The sequence below is a fragment of the Odocoileus virginianus genome, chromosome 11, assembly GCF_023699985.2.
Source record: "Odocoileus virginianus isolate 20LAN1187 ecotype Illinois chromosome 11, Ovbor_1.2, whole genome shotgun sequence".
Classification (NCBI taxonomy): Eukaryota; Metazoa; Chordata; class Mammalia; order Artiodactyla; family Cervidae; genus Odocoileus; species Odocoileus virginianus.
Genome location: NC_069684.1, coordinates 25035014 through 25051828, shown reverse-complemented (window position 1 = coordinate 25051828; position 16815 = coordinate 25035014). Strand labels below are relative to the sequence as shown.

At 42.8% G+C, this 16815-nt stretch overlaps 2 pseudogenes; both read left to right on the top strand.

Annotated features, from left to right (window-relative positions):
* The first annotated feature begins 5376 nt into the window (after nucleotides 1–5376).
* Nucleotides 5377–8132, top strand: LOC110142823 (PRAME family member 12-like; annotated as a pseudogene).
* A 5620-nt stretch (nucleotides 8133–13752) lies between these two features.
* Nucleotides 13753–16794, top strand: LOC139037344 (PRAME family member 8-like; annotated as a pseudogene).
* Nucleotides 16795–16815: the final 21 nt, after the last annotated feature.

Below are 16815 nucleotides of genomic sequence, written 5' to 3'. Positions count from 1 at the left end.
TGTTTCCACTGTTTCCCCATCTATTTGCCATGAAGTGATGGGACCAGATGCCATGATCTTAGTTTTCTGAATGTTGAGCTTTAAGCCAACTTTCTCACTCTCCTCATTCACTTTCATCAAGAGGCTCTTTAGTCCTTCTTCACTTTCTGCCATAAGGGTGGTGTCATGTGCATATCTAAGGTTCTTGATATTTATCCCGGCAATCTTGATTCTAGCTTGTGCTTCTTCAAGCCCAGTGTTTCTCATGATGTATCCTGCATAGAAGTTAAATAAGCAGAGTGATAATATACATCCTTGACCTACTCCTTTCCCTATTTGGAACCAGTCTGTTGTTCCATGTCCAGTTCTAACTGTTGCTTCCTGACCTGCATACAGGTTTCTGAAAAGGCAGCTCAGGTGGTCTGGTATTCCCATCTCTTTCAGAATTTTCCACAGTTTATTGTGATCCACACAGTCAAAGGCTTTGGCATAGTCGATAAAGCAGAAGTAGATGTTTTTCTAGAACTCTCTTGCTTTTTCAGTGATCCAACAGATGCTGGCAATTTGATCTCTGGTTCCTCTGACTTTTCTAAAACCAGCTTGAACATCTTGAAGTTCACAGTTCATGTATTGCTGAAGCCCGGCTTGGAGGATTTTGAGCATTACTTTACTAGTATGTGAGACAAGGGCAATTGTGTGGTAGTTTGAGCATTCTTTGGCATTGCCTTTCTTTGGGATTGGAATAAAAACTGACCTTTTCCAGTCCTGTGGCCACTGCTGAGTTTTCCAAATTTGCTGGCATATTGAGTGCAGCACTTTCACAACATCATCTTTTAGAATTTGAAATAGCTCAATTGGAATTCCATCTCCTCCACTAGCTTTGTTCGTAGTGATGTTTCCTAAGGCCCACTTGACTTCACATTCCAGAATGTCTGGTTCTAGGTGAGTAATCACACCATCATGATTATCTGGGTCATGAAGATCTTTTTTGTACAGTTCTTCTGTGTATTCTTGCCACTTCTTCTTAATATCTTCTGTTTCTGTTAGGTCCATATAATTTCTGTCCTTTATTGAACCCATCTTTGCATGAAATGTTCCCTTGGTGTCTCTAATTTTCTTGAAGAGACCTCTAGTCTTTCCCATTCTATTGTTTTCCTCTCTTTCTTTGCACTGATTACTGAGGAAGGCTTTCTTATCTCTCCTCGCTATTCTTTGGAATTTAGCGTTCAAATGGGTATATCTTTCCTTTCTCCTTTGCTTTTTACTTCTCTTCTTTTCACATATATTTGTAAGGCCTCCTCAGACAGCCATTTTGCTTTTTTGTATTTCTTTTTCTTGGGGATGGTCTTGATCCCTGTCTCCTATACAGTGTTATGAACGTCCATCCATAGTACATCAGACACTCTGCTGTCAGATCTAGTCCCTTAAATCTATTTCTCACTTCCACTGTATAATCATAAGGGATTTGATTTAGGTCATACCTGAATGGTCTAGTGGTTTTCCCTACTTTCTTCAATTTAAGCCTGAATTTTAAGTCAAGGCTAAAGGCCTGAGAACCAGAGCACCAATTCCGTATGGCCTGGAGTTTCCAGGTTCAGGAGCCAGAAACGCCAGTGTTCATGGCCAAGGAGAGAGGGAGAGCAGTAGCCCTTGTTCCATTCAGGCCCCCACAGGGTGAGGCTATGCCCACCCCCACTGGTGAGGTCTGATCTCTTACTCAGTCTACTGATTCCATGCTAATCTCCTCCAGGAATTCCTTTGAAGATTCTCCCAGAATTAGTGTTTGACCTGAGACCTGGACATCTCATCTCAGTGAAGTTGACACATAAATGTAACCTTCACAGTGCCTCTAAACAAAATGCAGCCAAATAAAGTTTCCCTGCTAAGGATTCAGAGGCTGCAATTGTTTATTCTGTGGAGGAAGTGGATATAGGGCTGGGATTACAGACTTAGGCAGAGCTTTGTTTCCCCCACAGTGAAGATAATGATGCACACACAGTTTATGGGACTTTTAGTAGGATTCAGTGAGATACTGTTTATTGAGGTCTTGGCTCTGGAGTTGTTGAGCTGCTGCTGCTGCTAAGTTACTTCAGTCGTGTCCGACTCTGTGCAACCCCATAGACGGCAGCCCACCAGGCTCCCCTGTCCCTGGAATTCTCCAGGCAAGAACACTGGAGTGGGTTGCCATTTCCTTCTCCAATGCATGAAAGTGAAAAGTGAAAGTGAAGTCACTCAGTCGTGTCCGACTCTTAGCGACCCCATGGACCGCAGCCCACCAGGCTCCTCCGTCCATGGGATTTTCCAGGCAAGAGTACTGGAGTGGAGTGCCATTGCCTTCTCTGAGTTGTTGAGCAAGAGCTCCTTATTATGTAAGACCTCCACAGTGCTTTTTTTTCCCCCAGTCTTCTCCCTCCTAGTGAATAGCCTAAGTCTTTATCCTGCTATTCTCATAACAGGGAAGAAAGCAAAATCCAGGGACTGAAATTGGACTCACATATTACATGTGGTCACCAATGAATCAGGATTCACCTAAGCTGTTCCAGTAGCCGGTGCAAGGGAGCTGGGGGTGGGAGGAAATAAGAGAGACTGGATTCATCTTCAGTGACAGACATTCTGAGCTGTAGGTCTCCTAGGCCACCTGCTGGTTGATCAGACCAGAGGATAGAAATCAATTTTCTAATCAAGACTGTATACTTTAGAATTTTTAATGAACCTTGCTATCCTGGAACTTCCCTGGTGGTCCAGTGGGTATGACTCCATGCTCCCAGTGCAGGGGGCCTGGGTTGAATCACTGGTCAGGGAACTAGACCCCGTATCCTGTAACTAAGTGCTCATATGCCACAAGTGAAAGATCCCTCAAGGGCGCAAGGGAGATCAAAGGTCCCTCACACACGATGAAGACCCAGCACAGCCAAATAATCAAAATAACAAATATTTTGAAAAAATTGGGCTGTCCTGTAAATGCTACTTGAGTACAAATATTTGCACAGTGACGTAAACCTCCAATCCAGCAGATGTCGCCATTCCCCAGGATGATTGTGAGGAGCTGGGGGAATGCAAGAAGCAGTCATCTGCCACCCACTAAGGTAAACAAGGAAAGAGGAATTGGTTCCAGAGAGCTGAGATACATATGAAAGGAATGAATTCAGTGGGCCAAGAGGCTTGCATCTTCCTATACATAGAAAGCTGAATTCCCTAACTTGGTATCTGTTTGTTGTTTTTTTAACCTCACAGTAATCTTTGATGTTCAGACTGCCTGCTTCCTTTGTTACAAACTTGTATATAGCCTGACTCCCCCTCCCACCTCCTTAGAGCAGTTTTCTCAAAGTTTCTGAGATACTGTCTCCTGGCTGCTGCTGCAGCTAAGTCGCGTCAGTCATGTCCGACTCTGTGCGACCCCACTGACAGCAGCCCACCAGGCTCTGCCATCCCTGGAATTCTCCAGGCAAGAATACTGGAGTGGGTTGCCATTTCCTGTCTCCTGGGCTTGGGTTCGAAACACTCCCACCAAATAAAATAACTCTCTACTTTCACATGGTGACTAACATTTTAGTCTATTGTTTTCACCTAACACCTGGAAGTCAGGTGAGTGGGGACAGGACACTGTGGGTTGGGAAAATGTCTTGGAAGAGCATGTCAAATGACAAGAAATGCACAACCTAAAACATAACAAATATGTTTTATTTGTTGACTTTACAGAAGATTATAACCGGAAAGGTGGCTTCTCAGATTGCTCTGAGGAACTGTTCAAAAATTATAAGCGTGGGAAAAAAGTTATGCGGTGGAGCCAGAGTCCATTATGTAATTTCCTGAAAAAACAAAAAAATTCAGAAAATTTCAAAAGATTACTGCATATGATAAAAATGATACATCTCAAATTAATGATTTTCATGCCTTTTAAAAATTGTTATTTATGTCTATAATTATATTTATTTATTTACTTTTTTTTTTTCTTTTTTGGCTGTGCTGGTTTTTCCTTGCTGAGGGCAGCCTTTCTCTTGTTGTGGTAAGCAGGGTCTATTCTCTAGTTGAAATGCATTGCCTTCTCATTTTGCTGGCTTCTCTCATTGCAGGGCATGGGCTCCAGGGCCTGTGGGCTTCAATAGTCATGGGTCCCATGCTCTAGTTGAGTGCTCAGTAGTTGTGGGGCATGGGTTTAGTTGCTCCATAGCATGTGGAATCTTTCCAGACCAGGTATCCATCCTGTATCCCTAGCACCAACAGGTAAATTCTTCACCACTGGACCACCAGTTAAGTTCTTTTTCATGCTTTTTTTATGTATGGAAAGAGGCAAGAGTCTGGCCTTATTGAACTTATCCACATGATATGCATCTTAACTACTACAGAACACCATCTTCTTTTCTCCTCCTTGAATTCCCCTTGGGGCATACTGTCTTAGGAGGGTGGGGAGCTGCAGGGTTAATGGCTTTTTGGCCGCAGCATCCCTTGTTTACTGAAATAGCCAGTGAAATATTTGTTCTCAAGGAAAAGCTTAAGAGAAGACCAGAAGGGGAGTGAGTTCAGTCACTCAGTCATTTCTGAGCTCTGATTTCTGAAGTCTGATTGAGGTCTGAGCAGCCCCTCAACCCCATCTGAGCTGGTAAATTATCAGCATTAGCTAACATGTTCTGCCAATGCCAAGCAAGTATTGAGTGGTGAAACAAAGTCTGACATGACAGGAAGAGTTTTCCTGTTTGTTTTCTTTTGGTTAAAAAAATTTCAGACTTTCTTTTGCATCAAAGTATAGCTTTGCCTTCATCCTAAACATTCTGATTTTGACTTTGGCTTATATCATTTAAATGTCTCATCAAGCAGTTTTTCTTATTAATAAAAGACATATAACTGTTTGAAATTCTATATCTTGACATTTAAAGTTTTTACTCTATGCACAAATGGCATTCCTTTTAAAGGTACCTCCTAAATTCTTCCCAGCAAAGTTAAGTTTGGGAACCGCGGATGGAAGCTGTGTTCCGCATGAACATCTGTCCCCATAATTTGGGCTGAATGTGACACTTTAAAGGTTTTCACCCAAGAGAAAGGGAGTCAACTTGTTCAGTCTCCTGATACAAATGTGCAAGAGGGACATGCATTAAGCAAACAATGGAAGGAAATGGAGGAGCTACTCGATGCCTTTCTTTCTTCTTGGTACTTGTAAGATTCTTGCTCTAGTGCCAGAAGGGGCAGAGCTATGGCTTAGTGCCCACCAAATCTAGCCTGGAAGCCTGACAAACTGGGTTTCTTCCTTTCTGGTTCATCATTTCCAAGGTGATGACTTTGGCTCTGATTTGATTTCCCTGAAAGATGGGGAGAGAGACCACCCTTATGGGTATGACTGACCTGAGAAGGAGGCTTTGTTCCCTTGTATTTTCACAGGATTCCATTAAGAGAAGAGTCAGGATGAGTGCTCACAACCCATCCAGACTTGTGAATTTGGCAGCAATGAGCCTGTTGAGAGATGAGGCCTTGGCCATCTGTTCTTTGGAGTATCTGCCCATGGAGCTCTACCCACCACTATTCATGGCCGCCTTCTCTCTCAGACACAGTGAGACCCTGATGGACATGGTACAAGCCTGGCCCTTTGCCCACCTGCCTCTAGAGGGGCTGATGAAGAAGCCTCACCAAGAAACCTTAGAAGCAGTGCTGGATGAACTTGATGTCCTGCTGGCCCAGGAGGTTCACCCCAGGTGAGTCTGATCCAGGTAGCCTGGCAGGGTCTTGGGTGTCCTGGAAGGGACTGCTGGTGTCAGGGAGAGTGAATGACCAAAGGGTGGACCAGAGACTTCTGAAAAAGCTCAGAAGCCTTGAGCACTGCTGAGATCACAATGGGAAATACCTTGCAAAAGTGTACTAGGAAGGATGGAAGAGAAAAAGGAGCTAGAGGAAAGTGAGCAAGAGAGGAAAGAGGAAAGACAGAAGGTGATATCAGGAATGTGAAGTAAAAACAAAGATGTGAAATTAGAATGTTGCCTAAATACTGAGGCTGTAGTTTCATTCACTGTGTATTTTAAAGAATCTCACCCGATCTTCTGTTTCCCCATAGGAAGTGCAAGCTGCGGGTGCTGGACTTAAGGAATACTGGCCAGGACTTCTGGAACATGTGGTCTGGAGACATGTACCATGTGTTCTCAAGCTCACTGATGGCATCAGTGGCTAAGGACATGTCAAGGACAAAACATCCCTTGGCTCCCTTGGAGATGTACATAAATCTTTGGCTCAAGAAAAAGACCTTGGGCAAATTCCTCAGCTACCTCTTCCGGTGGGAGGAATAGCAAATAGGCTCCGTACACCTGTGCTATTATAAGATGAAGATTGTCTCAAGGTCCAAGGAAACTATTGAGAAAGTTCTCAGTATTGTGAAGCTGGACTCTATCTAGGAGGTGGAATTGAATTTCACCCAGAAGCTGTCCACCCTGGCCATGTTTGCTTCTCTCCTGGGCGAGATGAGAAATGTTCAGAGACTCCTTCTCGCCCCGATTCATGGGTCTGTTGCTGAGGAACAGGACCATCAGGCTCTTCTGCAATTTACATCTCAGATCCTCAGGCTGCAGCACCTCCAGGATCTCCATATGCAAAGTCCAGCTTTCCTCGAAGGCCGCCTGAACCAGATGCTCAGGTAGGAGAACTGCACTGATTGAATAACAGTGAACACAATAGTAAAATATCAAATGCATTGTCTCATTTGCTGCTCTACTGTGACCTGTGGTCACACATAAGCAGAGCAATCAAGGTGTGAGAAAACTGGTCTAGAAGCTCTGGAAGGGATATCAGGTTAGGTAGCTACAAATTAGGGGGCATAGATGTAGTGCAGGCATGTATGTGATTTCTTCTTTGAGAAGAGATTTCTCATTTCTGATGACAGGTTAGTGACGGTGGCATTGAGAAGGAAAAACCACATTAGACCTGAGCATTTCTGAAAAGAAACTCTGATCACTAATCTGGGAACACAATGAGCCTGTCTTAAAGTCCCAGTCCGTAAAGGTGGTCTCATGTTTGATATAATGTAAGTAAGTTTTATACAGGAAATGCATGATTCTGGAGATGATGGTAATGAAGCAGAGACAAAAGGAGAGTGAACAATGATAGAAAGTTTGTAGATGATGCCTGGATGGGAGTTGCTGAAGTCTGGCAGCCCCTGGGCATGGTGTGGGGTCTCGCTGTTTCTATACGTCTTCCATGTGCCTCACCTGGCGAGAGATACAGGCATCTGGAGCCCAAACATGGACTGAAGTGATCTGAATTAAAAGTATGTGTATCTCATTTCCCAGTACTAAAATTAAGTGGTGTCCACACTTGATGGAGACTCTGTCTCAGGCTCTGTCCTGAGCATATTCTAGTGCATTCCACTATCTTCATTCATCCTCCTAAGGAAGTGGAGTATGTTGTACTCTGTCTGATATATAAGTAAAAAGAGCTTTCAAGGTTCTTTTAGCTTGATCTAGCCACACATGAAAATGGTAGAAAGAGATTGGACATTCTGGATATTGAGTACTATCAGATGGTAATAGCAACCCTGGCTGTGTGCCAATCATTTACCTCTCATGTGGAGGTCATTTATAACTCTGGTTTCCCAGATCTATTTACTTGTTTGTTTTTCCTCCAGATGCCTGAAGACCCCCTTGGACAACATCTCTATGACCAGCTGCCTGCTTACAGAATCAAACTTGACCCATCTGTCCCAGTGTCCAAACATCTATCAGCTAAAGGGCCTGAATCTGAGTGGTGTTGCTCTGACCAACTTCAGTCCTGAGCTCCTCCAAGTTCTGCTGGAGAAAGTTGTAGGCAGTCTTGAAGAACTGGACTTAAATGTGTGTGGGATCATGGACTCCCACCTGAAAGCTATTCTGCCTGCCCTGAGCCACTGCTCTCAGCTCAGAGTCCTCAGCATGTGTGGCAACCTTGTCTCCATGGCCATTCTGGAGAGCCTCATGCATCATACTCATAGGTTACCTGCTTTAAGTCTAGAGATTTATCCTGCCCCTCAGAAGAGTTACAGTTCTCAGTGTATTCTTCACCAGGAGAGTCTTGTCCAGCTAAAGGCTGAGCTTTGGGAGATTCTTACATACTTAGGACATCCCAGGAACATTTGGGTTAGCCCCAGCCCCTGTCCTCACTGTGGTGAGGATGTGTGTGGTCATCTGAATCCCAATACATGATGCTGTAATACCCTGCCTAGCTGGTTGCTTCTATCAGAAGGATTTAGTTTGAGACATACGTGTTTGAGTTATTTTGGTGTGTGCAGTTATAGAAATGATCAGAATTAAAGAGACCTTCCATGTAAATTAATAAATGCTGTCCATGATATTATTCTGATTTCTGTGTTTACGTCTCACGGATCTCTAGTTACTGATGGGGGTCATGGAAGCACTCTGTTGCCTATGATCTGAAACCATCATTCCCTAGTTGTTTTTTTCCTCCTGATTTCCTTAGTTCTGTGGATTAATACAAACAACAAAGGAAACATACTCAGGGGTCCTCAACAACACATCCTTGTCATGGGTGGGTAGTGACATGTAAATTCCTATGAAAAAAATACTAAAATCATACAGGTAAGAAGCATGGCTTTATTATGTCTATATCACATTTCGAAAGTATATCTTTTGAAGGCTGTGTGTGTGTGTTAGTCCTTCAGTCATGTCTGACTCTTTGTGACCGCATGGACTATTGGTTGCCAGGTTCCTCTGTCCATGGAATTCTCCAGGCAAGAATACTGGAGTGGGTTGCCATTTCCTTCTACAGAGAATCTTCCCAACCCAGAGATGGAACCCGGGTCTCTGCATTAAAGGCAGATTCCTTACCATCTGAACCACCAGGAAAGTCCCTTTGAAGTCTAGGTCATGTCAATAAAAATTTCACTTTATTCCCATAACACATATTGGTCTTCCCTATTGAGAAAGATTAGTATAGTATGTTTTGACTTCAGTATATCAAGATGTATAATAAAATGACTGTAATATACAACATATAATTTATACTTGGCCATCTGTTTTCTCTGCTCCCCACTATCCCATTCAACCAGATGTTGAAATCTGTATGTTACAGATCTGTTATAACATATTTATTAGAATTCTCTGGATCTCCTGTCTTACTAGTCTATTATAATGCAGAAAATACTTTCCCTTGCTCCTTCTTCTCATATCTAGATTTGCACTATTACAGATATTCTCTATATGGCTGTAGATGTGATTGATGGTCTCAAGGTGTTTAGCTATGTCAGAAGTCTGGATTCATATTGGTTAGTGCAGGAAACGCTAATTTTATGAAGTAGAAGGACTATAGGACATATAGCTCGTTACATTTATAAATTCATAATAAAGAGAGGCACAAGACATAAACAATTTGAAAAAAAAGTTAGAACGAATTGAACAATGTTTAGTAAAATGAGTTGTCATCCAGTACAGTAATACATCAAGCCCACAGGGGAGTTAGCTGGAGAAGCCAAATACTAGAGAATCAGGTAGAAAAAGATAAATGCCTCCATTGTTTACAGAGACATACTTTATGTACTTTTTGTAGGTCATAATAAGAGTAAAAAGAAAAGCTTTGTGGAAAACAAAGTTTATTATTAGCATGCATGAGCGCCATTGTGCTGAAGTTGGAAGCATAAATAAGGCTTTCGAAACCAGTTTTTATTTGCTTGTTTGTTTCATTTGTTTAAAATAAGATACATCTTAGGTTAGTCGTCACATGGATGCCTTTTTATCCACTTTCTAGTTTTTTCTTTTTCTTATAGGTACCAAAAAGTGGCTTTTTATAAAAGTTCTCTAGGGGTGGGAGAAAGGTTCACGAGGGAGGAAATAAACATATGCCATGGCTGGTTCACATTGCTGTACAGCAGAAACCAAGACAGCATTGTAAAAATATTATTCCCCAAACAAATTTTTAAAAACAAATTTTTAAAAAGTGAGATCATATTCTTTGCAACTAATGGAATCTTGAAACAGTAGCATTTGTACAAAAATAAAATTTATATTTTCAAAAGTGAATCAATCTTTTTTAAATAGTTCTCTAAAATTTTCCAATTTAGAAGTTTCTTCAATTTAAGGATTTATTGATGAGTAGTATTTTAATAACACTTTACACCGATAAAGATGCAACAGGCATTCCCACAGGACAATGCAAATAATGTACCCTTCATAAGCTCTAGAAATATTGCTCCCCAAAAATAGTCTAAGAAAGTGAAAAAGTTTTTTATGTAAGTTGATGAAACAAAGGTTTAAATGACAAAGGTCTCTGAAAGCTGGCACAGCCGAAAAGCTGCTCAGTCAGATGTACAACATGCATGTACCTTCCTAAAGGCAGTGACCAAGATATCAATACCCAGGGGAAAAAACAAACAAACAAACAAAAAAGTTCCCAAGATGAGGTAGAACAATTACATCTCAAAGACACAGGGAGATAAATGCAAGCTACTCCTAAAAAGACTTTTGTTTAACACAGTTTAGAATTCCGAAAAAAGATTTCATCAAGCTGGTTTTTCCTAACTCTGTGTGCAAAATTATCAAATTTAGAATGTCAAAAGAGCCCCATTTGGCCTTCTGGTCTCATAGTCCTGAATAAAGTTTATCTTGAACACATAAACCTGTGTCTGTCTCAGATTTTCTCTGGCGCAACTCCCACAGCTGATGACTGCTCGGGCAGGAAAGGTCCTTCTGAGTATCCCTAGATTCCCACATACCAGAGAATGACCAACTTGGAGTCTGGCCACTGTTGTAGATTTCCATATCAGCCCAGGAGCTTTCTTCAGAGAATTATTATTTTTTAATTTTTATCTGATTGATGATTGTTTTACATTACTGGTAAAGAAAACATGGCAGAACACTGTATGACATAAATCATAGCAAAATCCTTTATGACCCATCTCCTAGAATAATGGAAATTAAAACAAAAATAAATAAGTGGGACTTAATTAAAGTTTCTTTTGCACAGCAAAGAAAACCATAAACAAGGTGCAGAGAATTATTTTTTAATTAATTAACTTTTATTTTTGGCTGGGCTAGGTCTTCATTGCCATGTGGGCTTTCCCTAGCTGTGGTGAATGGGGGCTGCTCTGCTCTTAGTTGCGGTGCTTGGGCTTCTCACTGTGGTGACGTCTCTTGTTTTGGAGCACAGTCTCTAGGGCACACAGTCTTAAGTAGTTGCTGCCCATAGGCTCTAGTTACATTTCAAGGGCTCTAGAGTTCAGGTTCAGTAGTTGTGGCTCACGGGCTTAGTTGCCCTGTCGCAGGCAAGCTCTTCCTGGGCCAGGGATTGAATCGGTGTCCCCTGGATTATAAGGTGGATTCCTAACCACTGGACCACCACAGAAGCCCCAGGTTTTCAAGCAAATTTTATTGAATAAAATTTCAATAAAAATTTTATTTTATTTTTTTTTGTAATTATAGCCGATTGTTGTGTTTAATTTTTACTGTAGAACAAGGTGACTCAGTTATACACATATGTATTCTTTTCCATTATGTTTATGTTTAAAATGTCACCTGAGTAGAATCCAGCTTAATCTTATTTTATGCAAAGGCCATTTATATTCATAAGAGAAATATGGTGAAAGTGATCTTCCCCAAAGTGACCAAGACAGAGAACACCCTTCAGAGTGTCTTCAGCTTGGTGGCCACAGGTGTATAAGAATTGTTCAGGCATCAAATAACTGGGATGGGTGAGAGGCATGAAAAATTCTTACAGAAGAAAGGGTATCTGTTTATGTGTGAACTTAAACATCAAAGAAATCTTTGTATGATGTATCACAAAATGGCAGTCACCCCTGAATGTGGTAGAACATTGAACATCAATGAGCTTCTGTATTTAGTGCAGAAAAAGTGTTGGTATTTAAGAAGAAAAAAACAGAATTTTATTTATGTGCCTAATCATGTCACCTTGATCAGAAGCTATGTGGAACTTAGCTAGGTCTGTGGAAACAATAATGATCTATACACTTGAAAAGGCGCCAGTGAAATTATGGTGTTTTTGACTTCTAAGACCCCTGATAAATGACTGGGGAAATTTGACATCTGGAAAGTATCCTCAGTGAGGGGGAAAAAACAAAACTTAAAGAAAACCTCACCTGGTAGCACTTGCCTCTGGATGACAGAGTTATTTTGGACTGAGCCAGGTTTGTTTCTACTCTGGCTCCAAGTTCTCAAAGAACCCACAGTGCCCACCTTCAGGGCCTTCAGTCTTGGAAGTGCCTGATCCCAGTGTTCCACCCCTTCCACTGCTACCATCTTAGATTTAATCTTTTCTGGCAGTTGGTTATACTGATCTCAACTTTCTGGGGGAAAAAACACCATAAAGATGATAGTGTCTCCTCTGAGTCACTCTCTTTTCCTACCTTTTTTTCTTAAAATTTATTCAGTTTCTTTTTGAGGACTTGGGTCTTCATTGCTGTTTGTGTTTTTCTCTAGCTGGGGCGAGTGGGGGCTATTCTCTAGTTGTGGTGCACAGGCTTCTCATTGAGGTGGCTTATCTTGTTGTGGAGCTAAGGCTCTAGAGTACATGAGTTTCAGTAGTTTCACCTCCCAGGATTTAGAGCACAGGCTCAATTGTTGAGGCAAACGGACTTAGTCGCCCCATGTCATGTGGGATCTTCCCAAACCAAGGGTTGAAATTTTGTCTCCTGCATTAGCAGTCAGGTTCTTTACCACTGAGCCACAGGGAAGCCCTCTTTTACTATCTTAATATCACACTGAGCAACGTCTTTAAATTTCCCTTTTTCCCAAAATATAAAAATAAAAAAGAAGCCTTTATTTTACATTGTTGGGATCATTCACATGGTCCCTTTACGAATGCCCAGCTCCAAACTGTCCAAAGCCATTCTTATCCTCACTGACATTTTGAGCTGTCCACCTTTAGAGAAGACTTGGATTAAGTCTGGAAAGCCAACCACATCCCCAAAAGCTCTTCCCCTGCTGCCTGAATAGGTTCACAATCTCCTGTGTTTCCTACATAACACCTGAGTGAATAGTTCATACAGGTATGAGTGTATTTTGTTTTCTTAGGTAATTTATGAAGCGGTTTTAATTTTGACTTGACCAAAATTCCCCCAACAATGATTCTGTCAACTTCTGTACTTTCTTGTCAAACAGCAGAAATCAATAATCCCTTTGCTGTTTGACCCCCAGGAATATAACTGTCCATGTCGGAAGAATTCAGGCAATGTTTGTGAAGTGAATCAGTGATGGGTCCTTGATCACCTGACCAGCCCATCAGTCTCTGTTTGGCTGTGTGTATATGACTCAATCAAGAAACCTAGAGAAATGTGATGATCCAATCAGTGCTCTATAATCCAATCAGATATCCCTTTCTGATTGGATTAGCAGTGGGACAAAGAGATCATGGGACAAGAAAGGTGTATAAAAGCCTGAAGCACTGGAGAAGAGATGCAGAATCTTCCTGCTCTGGAGAAACCAGCTAATTTCTTCACAGCCTCTGAGATCTGAGCACCTCACCAGCTGCATCAGAGCAGTAAGTTACCTCCCTCATATAAGAATAACATTTCCTTCCCCATGGTTAGCCAATCTTCAAGAGTGACTTGTATTTCTAGATTACAAGGAGAGTTTTCAAAAGATTGTTTCTTTCTGATGAACCCATTTCAGGTTTCAGTTTTGCCTCTCAGTGAAGTTTTGCCTGAATCTAAAGCATTTTGACTGGTGCTTTAGCTGGTATCATTTTTTAATGTCTTTACCCAACAGATATTTAAAACATCTGTTTGGAGTTTTGTTTCATGAAATATCAAATACACATTTTTTACACATATGGCATTCATGTTAGGGGTAAGTGAGGATGGCGGCTGTGTGGGTCCACATGACCTTCCTCTTCCCATAGATCTAGGGCTCCAAGTGATGGTCTGACTTATTTCACTCATAAAGATTGGAATGAGCTTTCAGGCCTCTTGTTACCCACTTCCAGGTGGGAAAAACGAAGCAAAGCAGTGGATGGAACTGAAATGGCTAGTGGTTCCCTTTCCTCCTCACTGGTACTTGTGAGAGGTTTGTTCTGAATCCAGTAGGAAAAGAGTTCTTACTTTGTGCCCCTTGAAGCCTGAATTTCATATGGTCTAATTGAGGCACTTCCACGCCTGCCAGAGCAGTGACCTCAGTCCTGAGTAGATTTCTCTGAAGGGTTGAGAGATTGTCTTAGATGTGCTCATATTTGACTTGATATGGATGCTTTGTTCCTTGGCAGCTTCCAGAGGATTCCTTTTGAAGCAGAGTCAGGATGAGTGTCCTGACCACACCCAGACTCTTGGACCTGGCTGGAATGCACCTGCTCAGGGAAAATGCCGTGGTCTGTTCTGCTCTGGAGTTTCTGCCCACGGAGCTCTTCCCACCCCTCTTCATGGACGCCTTCCATGGGAAACATATCAAGACCCCAAAGGCCATGGTTCAAGCCTGGCCCTTTGTCTGCCTGCCTCTGGGGGACCTCATTGACCTGCCTCATGTGGGGCCCCTACAAGCAGTGCTGGAAGCACTTGATGTCCTACTTACCCAGAAGGTTTGTTCCAGGTGAGTCAGATCCAGCTAGCTTGATAGGGTTCTGGGCATCCTGGAAGAGACATCTGGGGTGGGCCAAGTGGATGGCCAATGGATGGGCCAGAGGGTTCTGAGGATGGCAATGAAGAAGCTCAGAGGCCTTGGCTCACTATGGGAAATACTTTACTGATGTATAAATGTGCTTAAAGTGCAGCAGTGATTGAAAGAACATGCCCATCTCCTTCATATGATGCTTAATAGAAGTGGAGAGCTAAAAAGAAGAGAAGAAAGTGACTTGGAGGAAAAAGGCAGAGGAGGACAAGGCAGCAGGTGATGAGATATGTGAAGTAAAAGCACATGTGCACAGTCTTCCGTGAAATTCTGAGACTGTGGTTGCATTCTGTGTGGATTTTAATGCATCCCTATTAATCTCCTGTCTTTATAGGTAGTGCAAACTGCAGGTGCTAGATTTACAGAATACTGGCCAGAACTTCTGGAGCATGTGGTCTGGAGCCAGCACCCACGGGTTCTCAAGCTTAGGAATGGCACCAGTGGCTGAGCAGAGCTCAAGGACCCACCAGCCCTTGGCTCCCCTGGAGATATACATAGAGCTTTGCCTGAAGAAAAGGACCCTGGATAGCTTCCTTACCTACCTCCTCAGGTGGGTGAAGCAGAGAAAAGCCCCATATACCTGTGCTGTAAGAAGCTGACGATCTCTGCAATGCCCGTGGAAAATGTCATGAAGGTCCTGAATATGGTGCAGCTGGACTGTATCCAGGAGTTGCAAGTGAATTGGATTTGGCATCTGTCGACCCTGGCCCAGTTTGCTCCTCTCCTGGGTCAGATGAGCAACGTTCAGAGTCTCATTTTCTCCCGCATTCACTTATCTGCCCATGAGGAGCAGGAGCAGAAAGTTGTCCAATTTACCTCTCAGTTTCTCAAGCTGCACCATCTCCAGGATCTCTCTCTGGATGCTCCCTCCTTTCTTGAAGGCTGCCTGGACCAGATGCTTAGGTGAGTGTGGAACACTGGCTGGAAATAGTGAATACAACACTGGCATGTTAAGCACACTGGGTCTTTTGCTGCTCTATCTTGAGCTGTGGTATCACTTTACTACTGAAATCAAGGTAGAAGAATAAACAGGGACACCACACTAGGTAGCTATGGATGGGATGGTTTGGATCCAAAGAGGATAGACATGGGTTCTTCGTTAGGAAATTCTGTGTAACTCGACTTACGGAAATAGGTAAGTGAAAGGAGCATTTAAGAAGGGAAACCACCTCAGACCAGAGCAATTTTAAAGAGACGTCTGGGAATTACCTGGCAGGCCAGTGGTTAGAACTCCGCTCTTTCAGGGCTGAATGTCCAGGTTTGATCCCTAGTTGGGGAAGCAAGATTGCACAAGCCACATGGGTGGTGTGGCCATGAAAAAAAAAGGAAAAAGAATGTGAGAGACAGAGAGAAACAGAGACAGAGAGAAGAGCTCTGTGCTTACCAAGTTTCTAAACACACGAACTTGTCTCAAATTGCCAGTTCCTAAAAGGTTGTCTTTTCCAGATAAGTTAGTTAATATTTAAGAAATGCATGATTCTTAGAGGATAATAGTGGAGCATGACCACCAATCATACAAAGCTTCAGCTTGTTATGGGTGATGCAGAGATGAAATATCAGGCTAAATGGAGACTGGTCATTTTGAGTACTAACCTGCAGGAGACACTTGTCTTTGGGCAAAACACCTGCCCAAGACAGCTGCCACCCAGGTTTCTCAGACATAATCACTTTTTTCTCCCCAGTTGCCTGAGGACCCCCTTGAACCACCTGGCAATAACTAACTGCCAGCTTACAGAATCAGACCTGACCCATCTGTCCCAGTGCCCGAACATCCGTCAGCTCAAAGGCCTGGATCTGAGTGGGGTCACCATGACTGACTTTAGTCCTGAGATCCTCCACATTCTTCTGGAGCAAGTTGCAGCCACCCTCCAGGAACTGAACTTAGAGCAGTGCAGGATCACAGAGTCCCAGCTTGAGTCCACCCTGCCTGTTCTGAGCTGCTGTTTCCAGCTCACGACCTTCAGTCTGTGTGGGAATGTCCTCTCTATGACCGCTGAGTCACACCACTGGGCTGATCAACTTAAGTGAGGAGTTTTACCCTGCCCCTCAGGAGAGTTACAGCCCTCATGGAGCCCTCCACCTGGGCCGACTGGCCCAGTTTGGGGATAAACTCATCAAGATTATGTGGGATTTAGGACGTCCAAGGGCCATCTGGCTTAGCTCCATCCCATGTCCTCGCTGGGGCAATAAGACATTCTATCCTGAGGATCCCTTCCTGTGCCACTGTTACATGTCTGCCTAGTTGGATGCACCTGCCAAAGCT